Genomic DNA, 20,496 nt, shown 5'->3' with positions numbered 1-20,496 from the left:
GGAGCCATGGTATCACAGGTATGACACTGCCAAGAGCTACAAGTTTCAAAACTTTTATTAAAGTTTTGGGGTTTGGAAAACTCCTACTTTTCCCTATAGCTACGATGGGAGTAGTCTCTATCATCAAATAATAAAGAAAACAGTCCTTGTCAGTCTAGGTCAAATCAAAATGGCCTATTCTAAAAAAAAAAAAACAAATGCCTGTCTGTGATAAAAATGGGGCAGATTTCGTAACAAAGACGCCCGCTGGCTCAGGCTCTGTTAATACTAGGCAGAAAGTCCATATGAAGGGTTAATTGTGGAGATCTAACGAAAGGGAGTAATTGACAGGTCACGGGACCAATCGCCGAGAAGATTTCAGGGAGGTGACTTTGATGGCAACAATTGTCCTTTCTTTGTTTTTGTTTTTTGGTTGCCAGGAGACGGAGGAGGAGGTTTTGAAGGAAGACGGTTGGAACTGGGCTTACTGAGAGAGGAGAAGAAAGGAATGAAGTGCCGTTGCACCGAGATGAGTCGAAGTTACTGAACTATATATAAATATATATATCTTAAGCGATAGTTCGAAATCGCTAATGACTTTGCTCCATGTGAGACGGAGAGAAAGCTAAGAAAGGGAGAGTCCGCATACGAAGGGAGCAGCTGATCTGCCGATGGGAGTGACTGTCACGGAGCTCGGAGAGGGAAAATCAAGCCGAGCCGAGCAGCGGATGACTCGCTGAACCTCCCGGAAATAGAAAGTCCCTTCGACATCGGTGAAATCCAAGCCGATTAGCTGATCGTCTGTCTCGAACGAGAAGAGGACGCGACCGTGTCGGTTTCATCGGAATACACGGGAGGTGAGACAGAGAGAAAGTTCTTGCCGGATGATCGAGGGGATCGAAGACGAGGTTCAGAAGAGGCGTGATCTAACCTGGACAAATACGAAGAAACGAAGCAGGGGAGTGTCAGCGGAGGAGCGTGGTGAATATCCTTTGAAGTAACGCACCTGATTAGCGGTAAGAGAGTGTTATGAAAGAACGAGCACCGCTATAAGAGAGATTAAACGGATGCAGATAAAAGCGTATGTAGACTATTTCTAACATTGAAAGTGGGCGCCGTTGCGCTGCATATTAGTTAAAGAGTGACATGCTACGAGTTATTGAGGAGATGCCATTAAACTAGTAACTGGATGCAAAACGCCGAAGTGCAGGTTGAGAAACACTGAATAAGGACTATTAAAGGAGAGAAGAGAACAAAGAGGGAGACAAGTATTAAAGGAAAGGAGAAAAGACTAGTTATCATAGGAACCTCTTGACCAGGGCAAGAGGAAGACAGGGAAAAGAACGAAGTCTGAACCAAGGGAAGGAGAAGAGATTCAACCAATATTATAGACGTTACAGAAAAGGAAGACACGAAAACCAATAAAGACTTACCTGAGATATTCAGTTTTCACTTGGCCAAAGAGAACTCGATCCCCTCTAGACGAAACCGGAGAACACCTGTATCCTTTTCAATGGGTTTATCTGAAAGAAAACACAAACAAGTTTATTAGAAAAGTTGTATGTTGATAATAAAAGTTAACTTGTGACTAAGTTTATACGTTCTCCGTGGAACTGCATTTATTGAACAACATTGTGTCCAAACATCACAATTTGGTGTCAGAAGTGGGATCTAAGGGAGAACACCATGGAAGAACTCATTAAAACGCTAAGTGAGGGGCAACAGTTGCTTCAACAGGCGCTACAGTTACAGAACCAACAAGCCCAAGCAGATAGACAAGCATTTCAACAGGCCATACAACTACAACAAGCTCAATTAATGGAGGCGACCACAGTACGAAGACATTCCCAGGTTCCAGCATCAGTTTTACAAAAGTACACAGTAGGAGAGGACCCAGCTCACTTCTTTGTAAATTTTGAGAGGGTGGCTAGGAACGCTCAATGGCCAAACGATAGCTGGTGTCATTACATAGCCCCACTCATGACAGGGGAAATGCAGAGTGCTTTCCAAGCAGCCAATCCAACCGGGGAAACCCCGTATGCAGATATGAAACGAGTAGTACTGGAACGCTTGGGACATGATGAAGAGGCATATAGGATAAAATTTAGAGAAGTCAAGTTACAAGCCGAAGAAACACCGAGGCAGCTCTTTTATAGAGTCAAAGAGTTAGGGGAGAAATGGTTGCAGTCTAACAACAGTACCGCTCATGAGATGTCAGAGAAAATTGTTATGGAGCAGTTTGTGGAAGCCTTACCTTTACCAATGCAACGCTGGGTACGACAACATCACCGACCCAGCCTGGTAGAGGCGGTTAACATCGCTTCAGCCTATCAAAAGGCTGGGCAAGGCAGATTCCTGACATATGCAGCAAACAACAAACCAACTCCCACACCCAGTGGGAATAACCATTCGCTCAGAACAAATATTGTGACAAGATGGCCGAACTCGATGCTACGTAAACCGGAGTGGGAGGCTCAAAAAGGGAGACCAACGAGTGAGAGCCCTGTAGGCATCAGGCCCACCAGTATGATCCCAAAAGGCATACAATGCTTTGAATGTGGGGAATGGGGACACCTAGCAAGAATGTGTCCCAAAAGAGTTAAGACTGAACCTATGGATGTGGGAAACATGGAGGTCCCAAGAGAAGGAGAAAATCAAGAAGGAACGACAATCCCTAAATCCTCATATTCCTATATTTGCGAAGCAGAAGTTGATGGGAAACCTACAAGAGCTATGGTGGATACCGGCAGTTTGCAAACAGTTGTAAGTACAGAACTTGTGGGGAATACTGGGAACTCGAATACACTAATTCCCATACGTTGTGTCCATGGAGATGTCAAAGCATACCCGACCAAAGAGATTAGGTTAAAAGTAGCCGGGGAACAGATGGAGGTGAGGGCCGCCCTAATGCCAGTATTACCAGAGCCTCTACTTATTGGGTCCGATGTTCCCAATTTTTCACGGATCATAAAGTCAATAGAAGAAAATTGGTTAAGAAGTGCCCCTTTTGCCCATGAGACCTTTGCAGAGCCATTAACTAAAGAGAAGAAAGGGAAGTCGGACTTAAGAAAGTTAAAGAAAGTTTGGGCCGAAAAAAATGTTTGTCCCATTGCAATTGACTGGAAAATTGATGAAGCGGGAGATTCTTTCAGAATGGCACAAGAAAAAGATCCATTATTAGGAAATGCTAGGGCTGCCGTTAACTCAGGGGTATCGGGAAATGGTCCATCTTTTATTAAAGAAAAAGGATTATACTATCGAACTAGCAAGGATGCCACTGGAGCAATTCTGAAACAGTTGCTAGTACCCAAGAAATATTATCAAACGGTGTTGGAAGTGGCCCACCTACAAATTGGTGAAGGCCATTTGGGAACAGAAAAGACCACACAGAAAATCCTTGCCAGGTTTTATTGGCCGGGGCTTTATGCTCAGGTGGCTCGTTTCTGCCAAGCATGTCCAGAATGTCAGAAGAAAAACAAAGCCAATGTGAGGAGAGCACCTTTACAGCCGATGCCAGTCGTGTTGGAACCATTCCATCGGATTGGATTAGATATTGTTGGTCCCTTAGAACCTTCATCCAGGGGCCATAAATATATCTTAGTGATTGTCGACTATGCTACCAGGTATCCAGAGGCCTTTCCTCTTAGGTCTACTAGTGCCCAAAGTATATGTGATGCCTTGATTCCCTTTATCAGTCGAGTAGGAATACCAAAGGAGTTTGTTACCGACAGAGGATCCAACTTTATGTCGTCAGTGATGGAACAAGTGTGTACGATTCTACAAATGAAGCATTTAAAAACCGCTGTCTATCATCCTCAAACTGATGGCCTTGTAGAGAGGTACAATCAAACTATAAAACAAATGTTGCGTAAAACAGGGGAACCCGGAGGAAAGAATTGGGACAGATTGCTGCCATGGATACTCCTTACCTTAAGGAATACCCCCCAGTCATCGACAGGGTTTTCACCCTTTGAACTTCTGTTTGGTAGATCAGTGAGAACGCTACTCGATGTTTTGAAGGAAAACTGGGAAGAGGAGCCGAGTCAAGAGATTTCACTTACTGAATATGCATACCAACTTAAAGAGAGGGTAGAAAAGTTACAAAACATAGCCAAAGAAAATCTATTACAAACACAAAACAAACAGGAATACTACTACAATAGAAACGCTCAATTAAGATCATTTAACAAAGGAGATAAAGTGTTGGTCTTACTCCCGACGTCTGAGAACAAGATGCTGGCAGCGTGGAGAGGACCCTATGAAATTGAAGAGGTACTAGGTCCTCTAACCTACAAGGTGAGACAAAATGACCGAAGGTTCCCAACACAGACCTATCATGTGAATCTACTAAAGAAATGGGTAGAACCTATAACGACAGTGGCAGTGATTAATACGAAAGAAACATCTTTCGAACCTTTTCCAAGGTTAAAAGAAGATCTAGGATTGGAAGCGTTAAACATAAATCAAAATCTATCTGAGTTACAGAAGGAAGAACTACTCGGGTTGGTGAGGAAATTTACAAATACTTTTTCGTCCTTACCGGGGAGAACGAACATGGTATGTCATCGTATTGTAACTCAGCCAGGAGAAGTAGTAAGAATTAGACCCTATAGAATTCCAGAGACAAAACTACAATCTATCAATAAGGAGATCAAAGAAATGTTGGAGATGGGAGTAATAGAACCCTCTCATAGTGAGTGGTCCTCCCCTGTAGTAATGGTGCCGAAACCTGACGGATCGGTTCGTTTTTGCATGGACTTTAGGAAATTGAATGAGATTTCCAAGTTCGACGCCTACCCTATGCCACGAATCGAAGATTTACTAGACAAGCTAGGAAAAGCTAAATTTTTAACAACTATAGACTTGACCAAAGGATATTGGCAAATACCATTGCTCCCCGAGGATAAAGAAAAAACTGCGTTTGCCACTCCAGCAGGTCTGTTCCAATTTACAGTCTTACCATTTGGGTTGCATGGGGCACCAGCAACATTTCAAAGGCTCATGAATTCAATCCTTAGAGGACAGGAAGAATATGTAGGAGCATACCTTGACGATATTATTGTCTTCAGTCAAACTTGGGACGAACATTTAACCCATTTGGGAAATGTACTTAGGCTATTACAAGAATCTGGTCTACACATAAATCCAAAGAAAACGTTCATGGCCAATTTCTATACGAGATATTTGGGATACTTTGTAGGACAGGGGATGATTAAACCACAAGAAGACAAGTTGAAAGCCATAAAAAGCCTACAATTTCCTACAAACCTCCGACAAGTGCGAGCCTTTCTTGGTTTTATTGGGTATTATAGAAGGTTCATACCCCATTTTTCAACAATAGCATCACCTCTGACAGATTTGTTGAAAAACACATCTAGCAAGAAGAAGGACTGGTGTACAACAGAGACAATGAATGCATTTAATAACCTAAAGAATGCTTTATCTGAAAAAGCCATTTTAAATTGTCCAGATTTTTCAGCTCCATTCTTCCTACACACAGATGCCTCTGGAACAGGGCTTGGAGCGGTATTGTTTCAGGGGCAAGATGAATCAGAGAAACCCGTACTTTTCATAAGCAGGAAGCTCTTGCCACATGAACACCACTATGCTACCATTGAAAAAGAATGTCTTGCAGTGAAATGGGCCATAGAAGCACTACGCTACTACTTGTTAGGAAGAGAGTTTACTCTGGTGACAGATCATGCACCTCTTGTATGGTTGGCACGTAACAAAGATACTAATCCCCGAGTATTAAGATGGTTTTTATCACTACAACCTTTTACGTTCAAGACCGTTCATCGTCCAGGAAAATTAATGGCCCAGGCAGATTTTTTATCACGAAACAATCCCCTTACCAAACGTAAGGGACTAGAGGGGAGGGTATGTGATAAAAATGGGGCAGATTTCGTAACAAAGACGCCCGCTGGCTCAGGCTCTGTTAATACTAGGCAGAAAGTCCATATGAAGGGTTAATTGTGGAGATCTAACGAAAGGGAGTAATTGACAGGTCACGGGACCAATCGCCGAGAAGATTTCAGGGAGGTGACTTTGATGGCAACAATTGTCCTTTCTTTGTTTTTGTTTTTTGGTTGCCAGGAGACGGAGGAGGAGGTTTTGAAGGAAGACGGTTGGAACTGGGCTTACTGAGAGAGGAGAAGAAAGGAATGAAGTGCCGTTGCACCGAGATGAGTCGAAGTTACTGAACTATATATAAATATATATATCTTAAGCGATAGTTCGAAATCGCTAATGACTTTGCTCCATGTGAGACGGAGAGAAAGCTAAGAAAGGGAGAGTCCGCATACGAAGGGAGCAGCTGATCTGCCGATGGGAGTGACTGTCACGGAGCTCGGAGAGGGAAAATCAAGCCGAGCCGAGCAGCGGATGACTCGCTGAACCTCCCGGAAATAGAAAGTCCCTTCGACATCGGTGAAATCCAAGCCGATTAGCTGATCGTCTGTCTCGAACGAGAAGAGGACGCGACCGTGTCGGTTTCATCGGAATACACGGGAGGTGAGACAGAGAGAAAGTTCTTGCCGGATGATCGAGGGGATCGAAGACGAGGTTCAGAAGAGGCGTGATCTAACCTGGACAAATACGAAGAAACGAAGCAGGGGAGTGTCAGCGGAGGAGCGTGGTGAATATCCTTTGAAGTAACGCACCTGATTAGCGGTAAGAGAGTGTTATGAAAGAACGAGCACCGCTATAAGAGAGATTAAACGGATGCAGATAAAAGCGTATGTAGACTATTTCTAACATTGAAAGTGGGCGCCGTTGCGCTGCATATTAGTTAAAGAGTGACATGCTACGAGTTATTGAGGAGATGCCATTAAACTAGTAACTGGATGCAAAACGCCGAAGTGCAGGTTGAGAAACACTGAATAAGGACTATTAAAGGAGAGAAGAGAACAAAGAGGGAGACAAGTATTAAAGGAAAGGAGAAAAGACTAGTTATCATAGGAACCTCTTGACCAGGGCAAGAGGAAGACAGGGAAAAGAACGAAGTCTGAACCAAGGGAAGGAGAAGAGATTCAACCAATATTATAGACGTTACAGAAAAGGAAGACACGAAAACCAATAAAGACTTACCTGAGATATTCAGTTTTCACTTGGCCAAAGAGAACTCGATCCCCTCTAGACGAAACCGGAGAACACCTGTATCCTTTTCAATGGGTTTATCTGAAAGAAAACACAAACAAGTTTATTAGAAAAGTTGTATGTTGATAATAAAAGTTAACTTGTGACTAAGTTTATACGTTCTCCGTGGAACTGCATTTATTGAACAACATTGTGTCCAAACATCACACTGTCCTATCATACAAAAATTGTGTAATGGGGAATGTGTATTGTCAGACAGGCATGGTATCACAAGTAGACAGACACAAGATTGGCAAGTTTTGAAATCTTTATTGTAACTTGAAGGGGGCTTTGAAAACTCCTATCTTGCCCTATAGCTAAAGATGTAGCTAGAGTACTATCAACCATCAAAATAAAAAAGAAACACAGTCCTAGACAGTTTGTCAGTCAAAACAAAATGGCCTATACTAAAATACCCATTGTCCGCCATTACTCTACTACAATAAATGTGCACAGAGAAAGAGGTATATGTAAAGGAAAGAAAACAGTGTTCAAAACAATATGTCAAGGTAATTGAGCAAAACTACCTTCCCCATGTTTTTAGCATGGGATAAGGTGGCACACTTGGGTCTTAGTGTATCTGAAAGGCAGAGGGAACCCCACTCTCTAGATTAGGGTATTAGCACAACAGTTCATCTCAGAAAGAAAATCCAGAGGATACAATTTGAAAATGCCGTATTAAGGGTTTTAGTATACCTAATACATTTAATCTGGTGTGAGTTTAATCACAATGTAATCCGCACTCAGGCAATTATTTATTTAACAAAGCAGGAATAAATTTAAAAACATCAAAATTTCATAAAATTCATACTATTAAATGCATTCATCCACATCCATACCACATACATCAATCCACTCATACAAACCACCAATGAGTACAAGATAAAAACACATCACAAATATAACAGTTCATCAACAATCCAATTATTATACAACGAGTTTCTTGTGCAAAACAAAGTGCATGGCCACAGTAGATTTTATAAGTGGTCAACAGTAGGGATAGGCCAAAGCTAGAAGATCTTCATAAGTGGCCTTATCCAAAATTTCTCTCTACCGGTTTCAACGTATTAACGTTGTTTGGGTTACGTCTTCATCAGGAGATAACAATTGGTTTTCTAAAAACAAAGCAAGCATGAAGCCATGAATTCCCGATATAAATAAATAAAGGGACAATGGGAAAAGAAAGAAGAAGAAATGAAGTGTGGATATATTACTTAGTGTTCAGATATAGAATAGAAAAATGTACTCTTGTCCTGCTCATGCCCCCAAACTTGTATATCTCTGGGGTAAACCAAGGATATCATGCAGGGAGTGCTACCATAGAAAATCATTGTCCCTGGGCAAGGAGAATGTGAATCACAGCTGTATACAGATCCATTATGTAGGAAGTTGATCACAGACCATACGTGAAACCCAAAATATGATATTTAAGCAATTCTTGAAAAACTCTTGAAAAACTCCAGACTAACCTTAGTGCAACCAACTGGAATAAATCCGTTGTATGTATGGAACTGGAAACACTGTGATACAGATTGGCAGTGTTCAGGTAAAGGATCCTGCGTGGCAGATGGGTCAGCTTAGTGCTCCAATCTATAGAAGATTTTAAGCAGTAAAAGATTTTTACAGCTGCCATGCCAAATGGACAAAGTGTATTTTACAAGTGAAGCTATACGATTGGACATATGAAAAAAGTGAGAAAGAGACAACAGTTGTCAAATCAAAGACCAATTATTTATTCTCTTACCCAGGTTATCCGGGTGATGGAGAGGTGCAGGTAGAAATAGCTGTGCACCTCAGCAGATGTTTTTATGCAATGCCCGTAGTTCAGGAAGAATGGAACCTGAATCTTTCAAGTCTGGGACACCAAGAACAAGAAACAAAAGAAACTAATGAATAGTTGTACTCCGTCATAGGGGCAGTTTTTGGAAAAGAGGGAACCATTAAATGAATGGCATGTCAATGGCCCGTATGGCCAACACTAATATTATTAGTAAGCGGATGGCGACTTGCAAATGCACTGGCCCAGAGATGTTTATAATCTGGGATTGAACCAATAAAGACTACAAACATTCAGCTGAAATAAGTCAAAGTATCACATCATTGAAGCACTTGTGTGCCCTTGTGAAAAGTTAATTACCTTTACCTGAAGTGAGCGGCTTGGGTCTTAGAACACACTCTGGCTTTAGACACAAGGATGCAGCTCAGGAGGCGGACCAGGGCCTTTCACAGAAAATAGTTTCTTGATCGCATAAAGTCTTCTGTTCACACAAAGTTTCTTATTCACAGGATGCCTTGGGTTCATTCAACAAAACACAAGTTCCTTTCCTCCAGGATTCATAGTTCACAAAATGTCAGGCTTTATGGTTCACATAGGTCTCCCTCTGTCGGGCTCGGACCTTCCGATCACGCTTTCTCACAGTTCGGTACAGGTCTCCCACGGTCGGGCTCGGACCTTTCAAATCACAATTTCTCACAGTTCGCTTCAGGTCTCCCTCGGTCGGGCTCGGACCTTTCAAATCACAATTTCTCACAGTTCGCTTCAGGTCTCCCACGGTCGGGCTCGGACCTTCCAAATCACAATTTCTCACTGGTCATTTCAGGTCTCCCTCAGTCGGGCTCAGACCTTCCAAATCACAATTTGCTCACAGTTTGCTTTTCTCATCAAAGAATTTCAAATGTGCAAGGGGTTTTACGAATACCTGGGCATGACCACTTTTATTACGGTGGGGAGTCATAATGTCGAAAAATAAATGTCGACAGACAAAAATGTCGACAAAATAATGTCGAAAAAAAAAATGCCGACTTTCTTTTTTTTTAATTATATATTTATTTTAGGGGTTAGTGAGTAAAAAAAAAGGGAAAAATAAAAAAAAAATTAAAAAAAAGGGGGGCTGGGGGGGGGAACCCCCCCATTTCGAAAAAAAAATGCATTGAAAAAAAAAGTCGACTTTTTTTTTCGACATTTTTTTTTTTACTTTTTGACTGTCGACATTTTTGTTGTCGACATTATGACTATAAACCTTTTATTACAGTTCACTTTTCATATTCTTTTTCCCACTGATGTCAGATACATTTGTCATTAATGGGTTTCTCTGCTATTCACTTTTCCGCTTGTACCACTATGTACATTTAAACAGAGACTTTCGAGTGGGCCCTTTCGCAATGCCGGACCACTCTGTTATCTCTCCATGTCTCACTTGTTCAATTCACAGTTCAGCAATACTTAGGCGGCTTAATCACATTTTACTTTCAATTGTGTCTTCTCAGTATACGCTCAACCGTCATTCTCATGATACAATGTTGCCACTTGTAAATGTTATCTTCAACGCAGACCGGCTTTACACAGCTTTCTTTAATTCACCGGCTGTGCTGGATTCTGTGCTCACATCTTTGATCTAGGAGCGAAGGTTGATACCACAGCTGCTGCTTCACCTCCCCAACTCGGTCTTTCACCCAGGAGGACTGCTGGTATCTTTCGCACACAATGCCGGATTCACAGTTCTCTTTTGTTGGGTCACGTGTGCAGCCTTCAAAATTCTTTGGATGTAACAAACATTAGCCGGGATGCCCAAGGTCTCTCCACTCCATGATTCTGCTTCTCGGCCTGCCGTCCTGCTCCACCTGCTTTGCTGCTGCCCTGGAAGAACTGCTCCTTCTCGTACCTTGCCTTGCTCAGAGAGTGTCCCAGTGCTCCACCCTTTATCTGTGTGAGGAATGTCATTAAGTATCAGGTGTATGCAATTGTGGTCAATTGCCTGACTCTGCCTAAACGCACTAACAGGACATGTCCGGTGTAATGTTTGAGGGTTAGTCTTTCTTCGCTCAGACCTCCTCTTCCTCGGCTCAGTGTTTGTGTAGGAAAGGGGGGTGGGAGGGGAAAGTTGGAAAATTGTAATATCCTAAATAATAGGATGCTGAAGAGGGATGATACAGCGTCTCACCATTGGGTATCTCACACCCACTCCCCGAGGACCCCTCACCCAGGTGATCCTCCCGCACTGGTCCACCCCCAGGGTCTGCATTCAAAGGTGATGGCCATGCCCTGGCCACCTGAGCAAGAAATCTCTGGGGACTAGACAGTGAGACACCCTCTGATTTCTCACAGTATGCAAAGGAAAGTTAGTGTTATAACATAAAGGATCCAAGTGGCTGAGTTAGCTCTCCTACCCACGTTGGACAGCACTGAATAAGATGGCCACCATAGACAGGATGAAACACTATGGCTCAGGTTACCAAAAATAAAGGCAGTTCAAACCGGAAACATGGGTCGAGGCCCGTTTGGCCTTCCACGTTCAAGTAACTTGTTCTCAGTTCACCCAAAGTTCAACAAAAGTTCACATAGGTCTCTCTCAGCCGGGCTCAGGCCTCGCAATCACAGATCTTGCAGGGGTTCCCTTCCCCAAGCTTCATTCACATTTGTTAGGGGTTCCCTTCCCTTAACTCGTTTCACTTTACAGGTCTCCCTCAGTCTGGTTCGGACCTTTCACTGATGTCAAAGACTTTCGAGTGTGCAATGTTTTTCATAGAACTCTGCAGGAACACTTTGACTTTCACTTCAGCTCTCCCTTATGTTATTTGCCCCAGTGTCTCTTGGTCTTGGTAGTTCCATAACACAATCAGAAAAGTTCAAAGAAGTCTTTCTCCTAAAGCATTCACCTTTTAACTTCTCCTTTCGCCTGGATTAATCTTGACCATTGCGCATTTCAGAGTTTGTTCACTTTGTCGCTTTATAACAAGACATCATACATTTCGCAGCGACTTTTGAGTGGGCCATTTCCTTTCGCCGGACCACTCTGATACTCTGTATCACTGGCTTCACAGTATTGGTAGGTTTTAAAGTTTACTACTGGTTTTCTTTCTTTCACGTCTCATCAGCACACGCGCAACCTTCAATTGTGAGATACACTGTTGCAGCTTCATTCTTTCCTTGACACATACTGGCTTTCATGTGTTTCACTAACTCACCGGCTGTGTGCATTCCTTACTTTTCTCTGTGGCTTTTATTCACAAGTCAAGGTTGAAACCACAGGCTTGGCATCGTCTCCCCAACACTGCTGTTCACCTGGGAGGGTCGCTGGCATCCTTGAAACACAACGCAGGCTTCTTCTTGTCTGGGATTTGGCTTTCTCTGCGTATCCTTCACGGTTTGCTAGAGGCAACAACCTCCTGCAGGGATCTTTAGGGCTTCCCTACCCCTCAATCTGATGCCTCGATTAGTCGGCCTGCTCCAGTGAGTTTGACTTCGTCCCGGAATATCTGCTCCTTTTCGTGTCCCACCTAGCTCCGAGTTTATCTCAATGTTCCGCCTTTTATCCATGTGGGGGAAGTTAATGGGTATCAGCTGTATGTAATTAAGGTCAAGGGCCTGACTTTTCCTGACCTTATTAATGGGACATGTTCATTGAGACATGCAAGTGTTAGCCTCTTTACTCTCAGTCTTCCTCTTCCTCGGCCCATTGTTTGTGTAGAAGGGAGGGTGGGGGAGTTGGAATGCTGGAGAATCCTTTAAAATAGGATGTGGTATGGGCACGGGAAAGGAGGGGGACACCACGTCTCGCCATCGACTGCCTCACCCTAATTCCTCGAAGATCCCTCACCCAGGTGATCTTCCCACACTGGTCCACCCCCAGGGTCTGGATCCAAAGGCGATGACCGTGCCCAGGCCACCTGAGAGAGAGATCCCCGGAGACTAACAAGTGAGACAGCCTTTCGTTTCTCACACCTTGTGGACCAAATATGTGTAACCGTGCCATGAGTATGAAATGCCACACTCTCATTGCATCTGAACTCAGACTGCGCTACCATAAAGTGAACCAAAGGATTCTTGATGTAGACTGAGGTTCTTCCATCTCTTATCCACCAATTCGGATGCTGAGGGAGCTTTGCTCAAGCACATAAGCCCCATCTTCTGCCTGATCAAATTCCCTCTGCAGGATTACAAATCTTGTTATATATTTCCTAAACTTGAAATCAAATAATTATTAGAATCCAAGTGCTAGCGGCGGAAGAAACTCTTCCTTTTGGAACAGCCATAGGAAATTAAGTTTCCCTTTAAGAGTAAAGTGTAAGAATTCACTTTGTTGTCTTATTATGAACATGGTTTGCTCGGGAGAGACTGAACTCTTCCTTAGCGAATGGTGGAGTACTCTTCCTTGGACAGTTAAAGGGGGGGATTGACAAGTGACACATATACTACTCATCATATAATCTTGCAGAAATCTAGATGCCTTTTAAAAGCAGGCGTCACGTTTCCCTACACAAAACCCTAACCCTTTAGTGTTTCCAGAAAATATACAATTCAGAATTTCTTTGGCAATTAACAGCCATATCTCTGGAGGAAATCTGCTTTTTTTTCCTGAGAAGTTGGGCGTGCCTTAGAACTTTATGCACTGTCAGGGCAATAGTGCACATTTGTGGATGAGATAGGTCGTGGGCGTATTTGCGTGGGTAGTGGCAGGATGTCCCCTTTCTGAAAGTGGTTTGCATCATGGTAGGCACACAAAGTACAGTTGTCATTGGAACTGGTGAGATAGTCCATCTGCTGCGGAAATCTGTTTTTATATTCAGTCATGGGCTCCAATCCCTGATGTCGGCATCTTTTCAGAATAATAAAACAAGTACTAATGTATATTAATACAGCATTTATTCTGTTCCCTTCACCACCAGGCACTGAAGCTTGTGTACTTGGACATTGCGTACTGTGCCTATGTACAGGTTTCCCGACCCGGGGCTTGGTTGAGAGAGGGCAGTAAGCACACTAGGAGGCAGGCAACGAAGCGAAGTGAGTTGAGTAGGTAGGTGTGTTTCAACTTGGTGCATGTCAACTCAATTCTCTAGTTCGAGCAAGAGGAAACGCAGAAAATTAGGTTTGTGGTCCTGAGATGCTGACAACTTTAGCAGTGCACTGTGTCAGATCTGGTACTACCAGTTCAGTGCATCGTGAGGGAGTGTGATTGGATGCAGATGGCCTCGAGATGTGCTCAAGTAATGTAAGGTAGTTTGGAGCCTGGATGGATTGGACATCCTTAAACTCCACCAATCCACCCACTGGGGAGAAACCTGTAATTTCAAAGGCATATGTAAGAAACAAGAATACAGCGGGCTGGGTTAGGGGAAGTTGGAAAGTGACCAGTTCAACAAGAGTGCCACACCTGCATGGCCAAAGTCATGTGCTGGTCAATCCTTGTACATGTGTAAGCCTAAAGTGAGAGTAATATTCAATTATTAAGTTCCCTAATTTAGATGTTCCATCTAAGCCACAGGTCTTTGGTGGCCGTTTACTGGCCCTGTGTGGAAAAGCTGCCGCCATCTGCTTGCGTAGAAGCCTTATCCATTTCTCAACAACAAGAACATAACCTTTCCTAATACAGAGGATGAAGCCAGGAGAGGCAATGAACACTATGTAACGCAGGCAGTGGGATACAAAAGTGGTGATTCTCGGCACGCAGCATATTTTCTGTTTCTGCAGGGATCACTTGGCTAGTGTTCAAAGATCTGACCCCGGGCTGTTTCAGCCCCTGAGCCAGTGTCTATTGGGATGGGCCGACAAGGTGTAGGGCTTGAAATGAAGGACCCCTGCGATACAAACAACCCCAATTAGGCCCTTGAAAATCCCTGCTCCTTTTTGAGTACCTGTAAAATCAGGATCAAGGGACACCTGTGATGTGCCAATGAACAGACAGGGCTTCTCCAAAAACATACTCTTTATATAGAACCCGCAATACTTACACAAACTGCATGGAGCAGATCAATGCGGAAGGCAACACAGTGGTCTAAACCCAATGAGGCTTTTATTCTTCAATAAAATATTTTATCGAGATACAGAATAACTAAGCAGAAAAAAAACAGTTTAAAAGATTGCATGTTTGTCAACAAATATTTTTAAGTGAGTAGCCACTACATTTCTAAGGGTGCAGAGAACCCCAGTGAAAATCCCAAAAGATTAGGAGTAAGTGAAGAGAGGGGAGGAGGATGAAGGTCATGCCAGCATCTATGGTTTTGGCTGATCATGTCCATATGCTTACAGACTGGGCAGGAATCTCACAATAGTGAGGGACAGTATTTTAGAGAATAGAGTTGGTGTGTGGTTCTCCTATCGCGAGAGGTAACTTTTTGTTTGTTCTGAATGAGGTCTCTTGCCCTACATTGTGTACATTGTTCTGATGGTGGCAAATTGTGTTCTTCTGCGTAACTGGAAAACTGATGCTAATCTGAGAGTGGAGGATTGGTCTGCTAAACTGACTAAACAAACGTGGAAAAAATAATCTACTGTCATCATGACTAGGACAATGTGTTTAGATTAGTGCTCAGCAACATTTGGCTCTCCCAGTGTTTTGCACCACAACTCCCATCAGCCCTAGCAAGCTTAGGGGTCATGGGAAACCTTCTCCAAAACATGTGGAGAGCCACAGGTTACAGACCGTTGGTTTAGATGAACATGTTGTGACTACCTTGATCTGCTCAACTGAACCTGCTTCACTGCCTTTTTTCGTACTTTACCTAATCCATATAGTCCTACAATCAGCCTGTAGTTTTTTTACCACACAGTTGGGTTATCGCACCACTGAGGATATGGCAGACAAAAATGATCCCTCTAATCCTCTCGTGAGCTGGCTTCTTCGAAGCAGTCAACCAATCAGTCCTTCAGGATGGATTCTTGACTGTCCTGGCTAGGAGCACTGAAGAACAGTGTAATGAGGACACCCTCTTCCATCTCAGCAAACCACAGAGAGAGTGACATTTTCACCTCTGCAGGGTAGACATACCATAGAACAGCTTGCCTTTCAACACAGGGTAGTGATCTGAACCCATTCCCAAAAGGTGTCCAAAGGGACAGACAAGGATTGGCCAATGGGATAGGTTAGCTTGTTTGGAGATGCCCGATTATCAAGATAGATGTAAGGATAGACTGTCCCAAGAGATTGCAGTCCACAGATCGCCCTTTTCAGACCTAGCTTCCATGTTGGGCAGCCCGCTGAAGTGCGTGGGGGATATTTCCACCTCTCAATGTACCAGGAACCTGTGTGATACTGTAAATGAAACACAGATCAAAGACAAACCATTCGTCAGACTGTGGACTTGGAACCAGTTTATGCATAGCCTATCCTAGCACCTTTGTATCTCCTAAACATTTGGTACAACAAATAGGTCCATAACCAAAAATGGGGACCAATGCAATTCAAAAAGGATTTCACTCCATCGAGTTAAATCGAAGAATTCAGTGGGGTGAACCACTGGGGGCAGATCAAAGAAGGCGAGCGAGGGAGAGGTCAGACTGGAAACACTGGTTTTCTGATTGAAAAGAGAGCTCGGAAGACACTTAGTCTTGAAAATCTTAAGGCTACTAAATTATAACCAGCAAAGGTAAGCTGATAACATAGGTGGTTAAGATGATAACATAGGTGGTTAAGATGATGATATTCGGGAATCACCCAAAGCGCCATTCCCTTACCAGCCTCTGCACATTGGGGTTTTGATGAAACAGGGGGTACAATGTCCTGCATGGTTGTTCAGAACTGGGTACTTGTACTTTTGAATGACCTATAAGTGCTTGTGCTCTGTCCTTTATTCAGAAAGGGCCACTGGGGCAGGGAGAGGCTTAAGTGCACATGCTGCATATGTGTCCTTCCAAGCCAGCCCCAAGAAGGGTCTGGAGGGTTAGGGCCAGTGCCTTGTATGGGAAGGTCTCCCGACTGTGCCCAGCCCTTGATCTCAATTCCAGAACTCTGCTGGTACAGTGGCCCGTAGAATGACCAGTGACAGGAAGTCAATTCTCTGGAATGGATCGGTACTGTTTTCACTCCTGAGGACGGGTAGCGGGAGGTGCGGCCTGCCCTAAATCAGAACAGCAGGTGAAAGCTTAAGTTATGCCATGCCCATCCAGACAGGATTTGGCTGAAGTCTGATATTTCCTTTCTTAGGAAAGAGGTCTATGAAGGGAGATATGCCCTACCGTATGCCAGCCCTGGGACACTTGGAGGGAACCAGAGGTTCCCTATCCTTTCAGATGCTAGTTCAGAATCCCCCACATATTCAGACTGGCAAAGGGATACTAGGATCTAAGATGGATGCTTGGCTTCTGGGTTGAATACACAGCTTCTCCATGGGAGCTAAACTGTGCCCCACAGTTCAGCCAGTCAGATCCCGCAAACAGGGCTTTTTCTCTTACCACAAATGTACATATTAAGCAGGAATAATTCATGCACACGTACACAATTAGCCACATAAACAGCCTCCATTGGGCTATTGCGATTTGTCACCCCCTTTTCACTGGGGCATACTAGGTAAGTCACTGTCACAGGCTAACTGCCTGCCATACACCAGCACAAAGAATCCTAGTACCCTGGCCCCCATGAACTGACACAGTATCAAGCGCACTCTGAGATGGACATTCCTGCCTCCTTTTGCAAAAGGGTTGTGACCTAGTAATTCGAGCTGGACTCTATTTTTAGCGCGGGACTAAGCCTAATTTGCAAATATTCTTTCCCGTTCTGTGACGGCACGGTAGACTGAACAAACAGTAGTTTGGTGATTGCCTAGAGCAATGTCAATGGTTGTGATCTATTCAAAATTGTCAATCCATCACTGTTTGGTTTTATTTACATTCAAAACACAAACAAAACCCCCAAAATAAAAAAAATAATGTCTTAAAAGACCCGAGTTCTTAAAGTAAACACCCACCACCATGCACATTCAAAACCACATTCCATGCACAGTTAATTTCCCTAGCCTATATGTGGGACAAACCCTCCAACCCCACCGACCAGGACTAGCAACGGGGTCCTCACCCTCCCTGTGTGGCAACCTACAGGTCTTCCGAGTTCACACAGCAGACGGGGGGCGGGGTGGGGGCAGGAGAAAACGACGAGAATCCTGCAACGCAGGTCTGCTATGACAGCCGGGCATGGGCGGCCTTCTGCAGGAAGGGCTTCGGAAGGGGCGTTGCACTCTTTCTTGTACTTTCCCACATTGTTCGCATTTGCTGCCGTCACTCCTCAACTGGAAATATAATCTGCTGCTTCCTTCTGCGAAGTCACTCTCGGTTTCCCTCTCTCTCTTGCTCCCGCCTTCAAGGGCAGCACATTGCTGGTAAGTTTACCCAGTGCTCTGAACCCATGCTGTAGAAATCTCTCTGCAAACTGCAGTTCTGTTGTTAAAAGTGCCAAGAAAGAATTTGCTTTCTGGTGTGTGTTCTAGGATTGATCATCGTTACTCTTGGCATCACTGACCCAGCATCATCCTGCCAGCTCCTGCTATCAGGTAATAATATCCCTAGATATATGGTCGCTGTATATAATGCCGCCGGGAAAAGGTTGTGGCCACATTATATTGGTGACCATATATAGGGACAGGGGCAGCGGGGGTTGACAAATAAAAAATGGTTTGGGGGTTGCGGGGGTGTCCCCTGCATGTACCATGTAATAATGTTCCCACAAAAAACGGCAATTTTTCTGCTCTTTCTTTTGCATGGCGATATTTTTGAGGGGACATTATTACATGGAACCCAGCTCCTGCTGTCTATGTCACACTGCACTGCCAGGAACAGGCCCATGCATGTGAAAGGCTATTAGGGCTGGGGTCAAGTCACTTGCACATCAGGCTGGGACAGTTGCTTGCTGGGTGTTCTTTTGGTTTTCCATAGGCGGTCTTTCTGCCTTTTGTGAGATGTCCTGGTGCATTCATGCTCCCCCATGTTGTATGTCCCATTCAGCGCCTCCCCCTGGTGTTTTCTTGTTTATTGTGCATCCATGAAATGCATTCTTCCAGTTTCCCTTTTTTTATTTTCTCTCTCTCTCTCTCGTTGATTAGAGGATGTGTGTGCATGGTCTCTAGTTTTACTCCACTGAAAGTCTGAGTGGTGGCTGCTTTCTGACAATTGTGCTTGGGCATGACCACAGAAAAGAAAGGACTGACGAGACATGGCCATACACTTGTAGCCTAATATAATGCAAAGGAAATATGCATATCTGGCACTGTGGGCACTTTGGGGCTAATGTCATTAACCACAAATGCCATGGCTGTATCTGACTTCAGTGGGAAAACCACTAGTAACTATTTTCCTTTCTGAATGCTGTGTTCCCCTGGTCCTGGCAGAGGGTTTCCAATTCATAATCAACTGCTATGACATCAGAGCAGAGGGATATGACATTTTCTCTGGCAGGTGCTCTTTTTCATTTTTGGGTTGCTGTGGTTTAAGGTGAGGAGGATCATGTAATTATTAATGCTTTGTATTTTCCCTGCAGGCCTTCCCTCCCTTTACAACGCTAGTTCTTGAGGGTAGCACATGGGTGTAAATTGGACATACACAGCATACAATTCTAGATGGGTAGCTTTCTACTATGATGTGCATATTCCACCTCAGAGTTCTGAATGACAATGAAGATTCCCCCTGCTAATAGCGCAGGGAGCTCTTGATTCTATTAAAGACAAGGAGGCGAGCATTAAGCTTCATCTTCTTTATTCTCTACTCTCCAGCAGTTCTTTGTAAACTTTCAATTACATTTTTTTTTTTTTTTTTAACAAACATCAAATCCCATCAATCCTGTAGTCCCTTAGTCTCTGGCCATGTGACCTAGTCCTTCCTGTTCCTCTGTCCTTCCTCTTCTTTGACTGCTTGAACTTGTCCTTTCTCTTTAACTGCGCACTCAACTGTTGAACTTGTGCTGAACTTCCTGCTTTGTACCAGTTCGATCTCTCACATACGAGCTTTCGAGGCTGTTCTAAGCGACCTGCTCTGATTCGGGCTTTCGGCTGTTCTTTTGCTCATCTCCTAAGTCAATAAGAAACAAAATGGTATACGTTAGGGCGGGAATACACACCCTATTCTGGAAGAAATAGCCATGTTAATTATCAACAGTACTTCACAACCTGTATTTCATTATTGCATTCATTGTGTATTCGGGATTGGGATTTAATGCTCGCCTCCTTGTCTTTAATAGAACCAAGAGCTCCCTGCGCTATAAGCAGGGGGAATCTTCATTCTATGTCAAGACGGAGTCAAGCATTAAGCTTGTTCCAAGCTTCTTACTACTACTCCTGCCATTGCATTAATAGGTCGGTAGTAAAACATTCTGAATGTCGTATCACTAGCCCAGTCTGCGGCTTTCATGATGTCTTGTAATGATGCGCCTAGTCCTAGTGCTTTCGAGGCCATCGGTCCTCTGACTGAGTGTGCCCCGAATCTTGTCATGTCTACGCCTGCTAAACTCATGTTTCTGACCCACCGTGCTATGGTGGCTGTTGCTACTCCTCTGTTTGGCTTTCTGCGTGCAATTAATAATTGAGTCATCCCTGCCAGTCTTAGTTCGGCTGTTTTATTTTCGTATTCCTTTATACATGCCGCTACGCACCATTTTGGGTGCTTCTGCATGTATGGGTATG

The 20,496-nt window shown here is 43.8% G+C and overlaps 1 protein-coding gene and 1 long non-coding RNA gene across 9 annotated transcripts in view; one reads left to right on the top strand and one right to left on the bottom strand.

Moving 5' to 3' along the window:
• Positions 1 to 20,496, top strand: part of DGKZ (diacylglycerol kinase zeta) — a 1,700,725-nt gene that overhangs the window by 254,593 nt on the left and 1,425,636 nt on the right. The window contains exon 1 of one of the 8 annotated variants that reach the window (XM_069623236.1): positions 18,078 to 18,204. The exons of the other annotated variants lie outside the window; for them this stretch is intronic. The gene's annotated coding sequence lies outside the window, so the exon portion shown is untranslated. Of the gene's footprint in view, positions 1 to 18,077; positions 18,205 to 20,496 lie in introns of those variants that run through there. 8 annotated transcript variants of the gene reach the window in all.
• LOC138503473 (uncharacterized) overlaps positions 1 to 20,496 on the bottom strand; it is a 297,695-nt gene that overhangs the window by 91,559 nt on the left and 185,640 nt on the right. Inside the window, exons 4-5 of the long non-coding RNA XR_011279644.1 lie at positions 7,069 to 7,158; positions 1,413 to 1,502 (exon numbers count right to left, since the gene is read on the bottom strand). This is a non-coding gene — a long non-coding RNA (uncharacterized lncRNA). The remainder of the gene's footprint in view (positions 1 to 1,412; positions 1,503 to 7,068; positions 7,159 to 20,496) is intronic.

The sequence above is a fragment of the Ambystoma mexicanum genome, chromosome 11 (genome assembly GCF_040938575.1).
Source record: "Ambystoma mexicanum isolate Mex_15411 chromosome 11, UKY_AmexF1_1, whole genome shotgun sequence".
Lineage (NCBI taxonomy): Eukaryota > Metazoa > Chordata > Amphibia > Caudata > Ambystomatidae > Ambystoma > Ambystoma mexicanum.
Note: the sequence above shows the minus strand (reverse complement) of the source record. Positions and strands in the feature narration are given on the sequence as shown.